This window comes from Oryza glaberrima, chromosome 11 (genome assembly GCF_000147395.1).
Source record: "Oryza glaberrima chromosome 11, OglaRS2, whole genome shotgun sequence".
In the NCBI taxonomy this organism is placed as follows: Eukaryota; Viridiplantae; Streptophyta; class Magnoliopsida; order Poales; family Poaceae; genus Oryza; species Oryza glaberrima.
In genome coordinates, this window is record NC_068336.1 from 26,176,810 (window position 1) to 26,186,623 (window position 9,814).

The 9,814-nt window shown below is 38.0% G+C and overlaps 1 long non-coding RNA gene across 3 annotated transcripts; it reads left to right on the plus strand.

Moving 5' to 3' along the window:
- Window positions 1-3: 3 nt before the first annotated feature.
- LOC127755226 (uncharacterized) lies at window positions 4-8,413 on the plus strand. 3 transcript variants are annotated; one of them, XR_008012977.1, is made up of 8 exons: window positions 4-293; window positions 544-839; window positions 1,492-1,570; window positions 2,966-3,057; window positions 3,950-4,228; window positions 4,890-4,985; window positions 5,087-5,190; window positions 6,649-8,413. It is a non-coding gene; the product is annotated as an uncharacterized LOC127755226 (long non-coding RNA). The 3 variants fall into 3 exon arrangements; XR_008012975.1 differs by having other exon boundaries at window positions 6-293; window positions 4,887-4,985; window positions 6,649-8,411; XR_008012976.1 differs by having other exon boundaries at window positions 9-293; window positions 712-839; window positions 4,887-4,985; window positions 6,649-8,411.
- Window positions 8,414-9,814: the final 1,401 nt, after the last annotated feature.

Sequence of the window (9,814 nt, forward strand, 5' to 3'; positions counted from 1 at the left end):
TCAAAGAAAAAGGGAAAAAAAAGCAGAGAGAAAAAGTACTACAGTTGGAAACCCAATCTAACGGCTATTCTTGCCCCCACCACCGCCGCCGCCGCCTCCATCCGCCTCGCCTGACCTAGGCACACGCTCCGCCGCCGCCGCCGTTGCCCGCGCAGCGCATTCTCCATTCCCTTCTCTCGCGGAGCCCCAATCACACGGGAGAAACCGCCTTCCCCTAAACCCCGGCGGCGGCGGCGGCGAACATCGGATCGTGGACGAGGCCTCCTCCACCGAAACCAAACCCCTTTGCCGAGGTCTACCTCCGCCCTCCGCTCCCTTCGCCTCTCTTGTGTTTAATTTGTCCACAATCTCCACTACAAGATCCAACTCTGTTTGATTCTTCTGGATTTTACTCCTCTTGATTGCCTAGGGTTCGTGTACGTCTTTCTCTCCTTAGGCTAATATTAGACTGATTCGGTGGTTTTAGCAATCTAGGGTTTGACGGTGAATAGAGGTTCAAATTTGGGCGTTTTCCCATCCTATAATCTTTAGTTGTTATTCCAGGTCTCATAATCTAGGGTTTCAATGGATCTCAAGGGAATAATACAGGGTTTGATGTCGGCATGTATTCAAGGGAAATACCACCTCTGTTTCATCACAACCTATTTTGATGCGTCATGTTGAACTGAATCTGGCTGGCTTGACGTATGTGTGGATGGATTCATTGTGCAGTACTACGAGGCAAGAAGCACAGAGATAGTTGAGGCAGGGGAACCTTTGGGAGTGTGCTGATATGCCACTAATTGCTTAACACACCGAGAAGCTTCTCGGCATTTGCCAAATTTGGCTTCCCAAGACAGGTGCTCGCGGCTAACTATCATCTATTGAAACACTTGAGTTATTTTTGTATTTCTCTACATGTTTAATAATAAAGCCATTTGATTCCTACTGTTATCGATAACCTCCGCTACCTTTTCATATCCAACAAACCATATAAATGTTTCTTCTTTACATCTTCTGTAAACGATGTGCTTACTTCATGATAGTTTAGTTATTAGGCGTTCATTTGCTTTGACTATTCCCAGCTAAGTCTAACAAACGGGCTACTAGCATGAAAAGATCAGGTCATCATGCAGCACTCCTTCATGATGTGCACTCTGTTCTGTTTATTTTGTTGCAAGAATCTAACTTTAGAACCAACCATCTTTTCCATCAACAACAGCTGGCTATTACAATGTTATATGGGAATAATCTATCCCAAAGGCCCTGAGGTTTCTAGAATGCACAACACATTGTTTGAAGCTTGATTTGGTAATTCAAATTTGATAGTATAAGTAGTCTTATGTTTTATGTAAGATACATACACTAGGTTATGTTTTCTTGTTAGGCCAAAGGGATAATGGTCATGTACCATGCAAATATATCTGCTCCCAATATGTTCTGTTCTCTTTTCTAGAGGACTAGTCTGTTTTCTTTGTCTATTTCATCAATGGAAGCTCATCTTTTCTGTAGGTCATGGGCATCTATTTCCATAGGCATGGAAGTAAAAATGTTACTTGTGAAGACTTTTGTGCACACATGTGTGGTGCAGGTAGGCCTCTTAACCTCCTATTTCTTTTTGAAAGACAGTAACGAGTATCATGTCTTTATTTATTTGGCCTTTTTGTGAATCAACCATAGTATCATGTCTTTATTTACTTGGCCTTCTTGTGAATCTACCAGTGCATGGGTTTTTTCCATGTATAGTTTTTCCGTGTATATTTAGTTCTGCTGTCATGTTTAAATATCTCACTATCTAGGTTAAGATTTTGCCGGAAAGTATGGCAGTAAACTAAATGTTAAAAGTCAGTCCAATATGTTTTGCCAAAGGTGTAAAGCAAGGCCATGAACCAAACATACATATTATACTTGGCTTATGTACTATTATCACAGCAGAAATGCATCAATTTCTGTTAGCACACTGAAATTATGCGCCAAAATTTCTTTTTCTGTTAGTCCTATTTTCTCCTGATGTTACAGCTAAGGTCATTTCACAGCACCTTGTGACATCTTAATATGGAGTTAGTTAATATTTGTAGTTGTGAATTATGTAGATATTAATACATACTATACCCCTTCAAGTCTCCTGTTAAGCTTTGCCTAATCTGTCTTAAGTTCCCCCTTTCTCCACTTTCACTGATCCGCTCTTACATCTTGATTAACATGTATTGCATTTAGCAATACCCTCTCAAACTAACATGTAAAAGGAGTATCACCTAACAACACCTCATAGCATAAGCCCCTACCCATTTAAACCACATCGTGTTTTCTTTGCACCCATTCTTAATCGATAGTTCTTTCTTTTCCCCGAGGTGGTAAAAGAAGAGTGTTTGCACCCTTCTTAATCAGTAGCTCTCTCTTTCCCTGAGGTGGTGAAATATACGCTCCTGCATTGGTGAACCTCAAATAGAGGTACTTCATGTAGAAGAATCAATGAGAAAGTATTTTCTCATTTGTAAGTATGTCATAGAAAACAGTTGGCTTAATGATAAAAATACTTTCTGGTGCTTGTTGGCTTTGAAGAGAAACACTGAGAATCAACAAAGTATTTTTACTCGTTATAAAAACTGCCATACTGAAAGTATTCTCTGTCAGTATGGCAGTTCTCTTAACAAGTGAAAACACACTTTCTGGTGCTTGTTGGCTTTCAAGAGAAACACCAGAAGCTAATAATACGTTTAAGTACCCACATTGGAAGCATGATACTCTGTCATAGCATATCCGAACAGATATTTTCGTTTTTTTCCATAGCATATCTTGCTGTATTTATAGAAAAGGTGGACCATTAAAATCACTACAACATACCATAAGTACCATGTTTAAACAATGAACTCAGCCACTTAAAAATCCAACATCGTTCTTCATGATTCTGTGCATTTTTCTTTGATGTTTTCAAACTGCCTTGAGAGGCTATGCACCTAATTTTTTTATCTAATACTTTTGTTAGGTTGAACTTTAGTCAGGAAAGGTCTTGGATTCCATCGCAACTCATGAGCATGTTGAAGTGGCTGTTATTCCACCTGCAGGTCAATCACCAAGGTAGGCTGTATACCGATAATGCTCATTCTCATGCCGGATGAACTAGTTCGTGAACAACACACTTCTCATGGTGGTTGAAGGAATGTATATGTGTTCAAAACACTTATCTTCAATTGAAACTTCTATTTACGTAATCGCAGCAGGGGAAACCCCCGCTGTTAATTTTCACCAAAAAAAGAGCACATACAATAATTACAAATGGGAAAGAGAAAATAAATTGAAACAAAGAGCCAGTCTAGGAACTGATCTTCAATTTAACTGAATTCTAAATCATGCTTTGGCTTACATATACGTTTAGTTGTGCAGCCTTATACTATCAATCGACTTGCATATTGGTCCGCTTGCTCTGGTATCCTTTCTTTCTATATAGGTACAAACAACTAATTGCAGTAATTGCTATAAAGCAACCCCAATGCCAAGACATGTTGCATCGCCAACAATATATCAGCTGTTAGATTGAACTAATCCTTAGATATCAGCCGTTACACAAATCAGTCTCATGTATAGACTGGCCCAGCTGGACTCCCCTGTTCCACTTTTGCCATGTCAGCCCATCCCCCATGCCTTCACTCGGCACCTGGAAGGGATGACTCCCACACGTGTGTCAGGAGGCGCTCCTTGCCTGTCCTGTCTGTAATTGCGTTAGAAATTGCCATTATTCATGATTGATCCCATTTATTCTCTTGAAAAGCCTTTTTTGAAATTCTTATTTAATCACTTAATCAACTTCCATCCCATGGGCATCCAAGCAGAACCTCTGTCTGCACCTGCCTCTCACAGCACGCTCCTTTTCCTGCTCTTGAACAGCTTTCATTTGTTCATTTTAGGTTTTTTTTTTCAACTATTCTTTCATCTGACACATTTAATATTGTTGATCTTTGTTTGTATGAAGGTCCCTGCAGTTTTTGGTGGTATTGCTTTGCATAATCTGGTCACTAGATGCCTACCAACTGCTTGAGATAGTGCCTGGCAAGAAAATCACTGTTCTTTGGCTAAATCTTTACATGGCATCTCTGTTCTGCCATTCTCACCGACATCCAGTTTTCTTGGAGCTTGGCATCCCCTCCTTGTGCAACTCGTTGCAAGAACAAGTCTCTGCTGGTGTTCTCTGCAGTTCATCTATATTCTTTTGTTGATGCTCTCTACTTACATAATGCGCTTCTCTATCTGTGTAAGTGATCGTTCCAACTATACTTGCATCATTCTGTTTTATCTAATCTCTCCTTTTCTTTACCCTGTGCACTTAATAGTGTTGTGCTGTTTGTGAAATCCAAGAAACAGAGCTCAAATAAATTTGCTAGTGTATGTTGCTGTTGGATTGTTCTGCAGCTTTTGCTTCCATTGCTATTAATTTGGGCTAAGCACTTGGCCTTCCCATTGTCCAGTGATAGATCTACACATGGTAGTGATATATATAACAAGATGGCTTCAAGAGAGTTGATTGAGTTAAATGAACCCTCTTGCAGCCATATTATTGTTCTTTTTCCTGTTGTGTCTTTTCACTTAGCCCATTGAATTGTTGTGATGGACAGTTGCTGGGGCTTATTTAATGTGCCATACGAAAGTAATTATTCCATGTCAAACTGATGACTTGTGTGTTGAAAGACATAAACAAGCTGGTTTACAGATTTGAATTGTTCTGTAAACTATTCAAATACGCTACCATGTTCTGGATCCTGCTACTCTTGGCAATATTAGGATGGATTTCATCATATCCTGTAAATTTGATGTGCTTATTTGCTTAGGGCTATATAGGAAAACCAATGAGACACCTTTTTGTTAAGATAGAAAACAATATATGCAACTACATGTCTTAAAGTTCTTTGTAGTAGGTAAACCTTCATACTTTTTCACTTCTGAGCTGCCTTTCAAACAAGAGGATGATTGTATACCCGAGAAGGGGGAAAAGAGTATCTGCATGGCAGACGGTAAGGGAAATTCTTATTTCTACACATGAAAATGATACTCAATGTTTTGATAAGCTCTGTAAATAAGATTGTCAAAGTCTGTCTGTTTCACAATTTTTCAGCTTAATCGGAGTAGGCACAAAGCTAAATTTATTATGCCAATTCGTCTGTCGGTCAAAAATTTGAGGACACCTGACCGTTACTTTGTTGATCAATATCTATACAGGTAATACACTGGATCTACTACCATGTTGTTATACAAATGAAAGCACATATTTACCTGTTACTGTTGAGTTGCAGCATACTTTGGTTCTTTAAGTGTTGCTCTGATATTGTTGTAAACTGAAGGAGGCCCCACGAAAAACAATGCATTGGCCTTGCAGGATACAATAATTACACACCAAGTTTGTTTGCTGACTAGATGTTGGCTCGCCATGTGATACCATCACGTTTTGCCACCAATTCTGAATCCGAACCACTAGAAGGTTAAATTTTTGCTGGTCGGCCGAAGGATTGGCCGACCAAATATCATTAAGAAAGAGGGGGGGGGGGGGGGGGCTAGAAGGTTAAACAATCTAGAAGATACACTTGATGGCTCGATAAATGTGCCTAGAACCTCTGTTGATCAATGTTGGCTGACAGTAAAATCAATTAGTGCTGTTGCTTTGATGAAAATGCTCCATGTATCTCAAACTGCGGGTTAAATACGGAGTCTCTGGTCCAGGAGCAGTTGCCAGTCACATTCAGGCCCCCTTTTGAATCCATATTTAACCAAATTGGGTGGACCTTCCACCTGTGTAGCTAAGAAAGAATAGATGTGCTTTGCTCTTTTTTCCGGACACATTTGGCATGGGGCCAGAACCTTAGTCGGAGATGTTAGGCGTTTAGATTAAACCAAAATACTTAGTTTGAAAAAATAGGAGTACAGAACAAAAGACGCTAGATGCTTTGGTCAGCATAGTAAAATACAAACCCAGACCTTGTCTATTGCTCTTTTTCAAAAATAAGATGACAGCAAATAATTTACTTTACTATATTACAGTATATTGTAACTGGTATTGTGCCTGAAACAACTCTCCAGAATGCCTACGTGTATTTCATGTTACCACTATGCCATTTTCCGTTTATATTATGTCTTCAGGCTGATCACAGTGCCTGATAGGGTAGGGGTAACAGTTATGTGCTTATCATATAGTACTTAATGACAAACAAGACAGAGAAAATGTTTCACCGGTGTCATCTCTATGCTTGAAGTTTGGAACTCAAACCGTATTTTTTTTCTTTTTGCAATATTGTAACCAATGAATTGTTTTTGTATTTCTTGTTTTAATGTTTCTATTCTAGCATTTTTGTAAAGTTCTCCATCCGTTAAAAAATTATAAGCATTTTTAGATTGTTTATCGTAAATTAAGTTCGAGGGAAAAGAATTTGGTGCCCCTCATCATGAGTGATGGTGATGGTGGGTGGGGGTAAGAAAGGAATATTTGAATAAGTGATTGATGGGATAAATAATATGTCAATAATTTTAGAAGTTCTTATGTTTTAGAACTGAGGGAGTATTATACAGTCCAATGCTTTGTCAAAATTACCGACACTTTGTTGCTTTATTTGCCCGTGGCAAAATGTATTAAAATTTCGTCTGGTGATATATCATTTATTCATACTCTACTCTTTTACTACATAGCAACACATTTCGATGAAGAGCCTGCGTCGTGGCAGAAAATCGCAATCGGCAAAGGAGAAATCCAACATATCGTGCGTCGGACAGAAGGAACTCTATCAATGATTGAAAAGAGGCTTCGATGCTGGGGCCGCAACTACTCAGGGCGGACAAAACATTGACCCCTTCCGCCCATTCTTCCGGACATTAACGTCTTGCTTACATTAATTGGCCTTGTTCCATAAAATTATGTTTTAAAGTCGAGCATCTGCCCAGTAAAGGCCTGTGCAGACGCCTATTTGAGCCAAAATCTAAAAAAATATATATATAAGCATTAAACCCTAAAAAACACGACAATTAGCCTTTGGTATAAAATTTCATGAGTACTACCTTGGGCTCAAAGACATCAATGGTAGCGTATAGCTGAGAAACAAGCAAGTATTAGTATTCGGCCTAAAAATTCAGAGTTGCACATATGTCAGGATTCAACCAAAAGTTCTGTGAGTATACACCTAGGACATAAAACGCATGGATATTTGCCATCTACCCCAAATTTAATTATTCTTAACCTTTGGAAAAAAATAGGCATGAATATAAGATATCAACATGATTTAATTATTCTTAACCCTGGGAAAAAATAGGTATGAATATAAGATGGAGTATCAACATGAAAGAAAACATGAGTATTAGCTTTAACCTAAAATTTCATTAGTATTAATAACCATAGCGCTAAAACACATGAGTGCTAGTCGTCAGCCCAAAACACACGAGTAGTAGTATTCTGGAGAATTCATGACACTCACATTGACTCCAAAAGTGCATGAACATTAGCCTTCAAACATAAACCTGTGACTATAAGCCTTTGGACGAAAATTCCATGAATATTAACCTTGGGCCAAAAATTTCATCAATAGCCTTGGGTTTGAATATATATTATATTTGGACTAAAATTTTATGAGTATTAACCTTCAACCCACAAAAGTATGTTTTTTCTCCCGAAAGGTTAATATAGTATGTTTTTTCTCCCGAAAGGTTAATATTCATATTTTTTTTTGCCCAAAGCTACGCTAGAATGGTAGGGTGAGACGATATTATCAGAGGCACACAAAACAAGATGAGCGTGTGACTAGATTTGATTTTTTTAAATAACATCTATATAAAAAGTTTTTTTGCAAAAAGCGCAGTAGTTATAAAAAATGAGCTACAGAGATGTAGCTCATCCATTGAGTCGAGCCGAATGCAACGCCATAACTCGGGAAATTATAAGCTAAAGGCTAAAAATCATGAAAAATTTGGTCCTTAGGTTAATATTCATGATAGAAAATTTTGGGGCGGAGAAAAATATTCATGATTTTTGCATGAGTTTTGGCCCAAGGACTATAAAACACAAAATTATATGTCGAATGCTAAATATCACGAAAATCTTGGTCCTAAGACTAATATTCACAATTTTTGTGCACAACGTTCCCAATGCTAATACTCACGAAATTTTGGGATGGAGAAAAATATTTATGCTTTCTCCAAAAGGTTAATATCCATATATTTTGGCTGAAGGCTTTATAACTCGTCAATTTGTAGCGTGGAGGCTGAATTGCATGAATTTTTTTTGTCCTGATTTTAGTATCCACAAATTTCACATGCCATGCCCTCGATGCTAATACTAGAAATAATTTGGATCGAAGAAAAAAATTGTGTGATTTTTCCAAAAGTTAATACTCACGGGTTTTAGCCGAAGGTTATAATTCATGAATTTGTAGAATGGAGGCGAAATTTCATGAATTTTTTCTTTATTTTAATATCCACAAATTTCACACGCCATGACTCTTCCTAGCAAAATGTTGGGCCAAACAAAAAAAATATGCATTTTTTCCAAAGGATAATACTCACGGGTTTTACTCGAACACTATAACTCACAATTTTATAACCTGAAGGCAAAATTTCATAATTTTTTTGTCGTAATGTTAATACTAGAAAATTTCACACGCAATGAACCTGGTGCTACTAGTGAAAATTTGGGGCAGACAAAAAAATCATGCGTTTATTTCCAGAAGCTAAATTTCATGAATTTTTTCCCTGATGTAAGTAATCACATATTTCACATGTAGTGACCCTGATGCTCGTACTAGTGATAGTTTGGACTAAAGATAAAATTTCATGTGCACAACAATCCCAATGCTCATGCCTAGAATAATTTGGGCCGAAGGAAAAAAATTCAAGTGTTCTTTTTCAAATAGGTTAATACACATTAATTTTCTCCGAAGGCTATAACTCATGGAATTAATAGGCTGAAGGCAAAAATATATGAAACGTTTAGTCAAAAGATTAATACCCGCTAAGTTTATACACAATGATCCAAATGCTAATCCTCGTTAATTTTTTTTTGGCGAGAGAAAAAATTTAAGCTCTTCTTCCAAATGTTAATCCTCTTAAGCTTTCGGCAAAGGGTATAGGGTTTAGGGCGAAGAAGAGAAATAATGAATTTTTTCCCTAAAGTTAATACTCACGAATTTTGTGCACAACGATTGAAATGCTACTACTCGTAAAGTTGTGTGCTAGAGAAAAATTCATGTGTTTTTTTTCCTAAAATTTAACACACTCATCAACTTTCGCCCTGAGGGTATAACTTAGCGAATTGTAACTCAAAGGAAAAACAAATCATATTTGTTTCTCCTAAGGTTAATGGTGTGCACAACAATCCTAACGCTCAAACTTGTGAAATTATAGCCGGAGAAAAATCATGCGTCACTGCCGAAAGCTTTTTTGAGAATACGTCGGTCCGTTTTACGTATAGTTTAACTAGGGAAGAGCACGGATCAACTGGAACTTTTGAAACTTTCTGAAACTAGGGAAGAGCTAATGCACAGCTACTTCTCTCCTTCATAGGGCCCGGCATTGTTTCTTGCATCGCCAGGCATTCTAGTCGATCGGCATCAAGTTATCCCAAGACGGCCCAAAGCTCGATTCTTTGGTTAATACAAAATATCTAAAGCAAGAAGCTTGCAATGATAACCTTAAAAGAAAAAGGGAGAAACCTATGCTTTCCTTAAGTCGATACTAGTTGTTTTCTTGTCCATGATGCATGCTCTTATTTTGCAAATCCGCCATGGTAGGCTTGGTTCCGTGTATTCGATCCTACGTATCCTTGCTATAACCCTGAACAATTTGACTGTCTCATGTCTGTTTAGTTTGC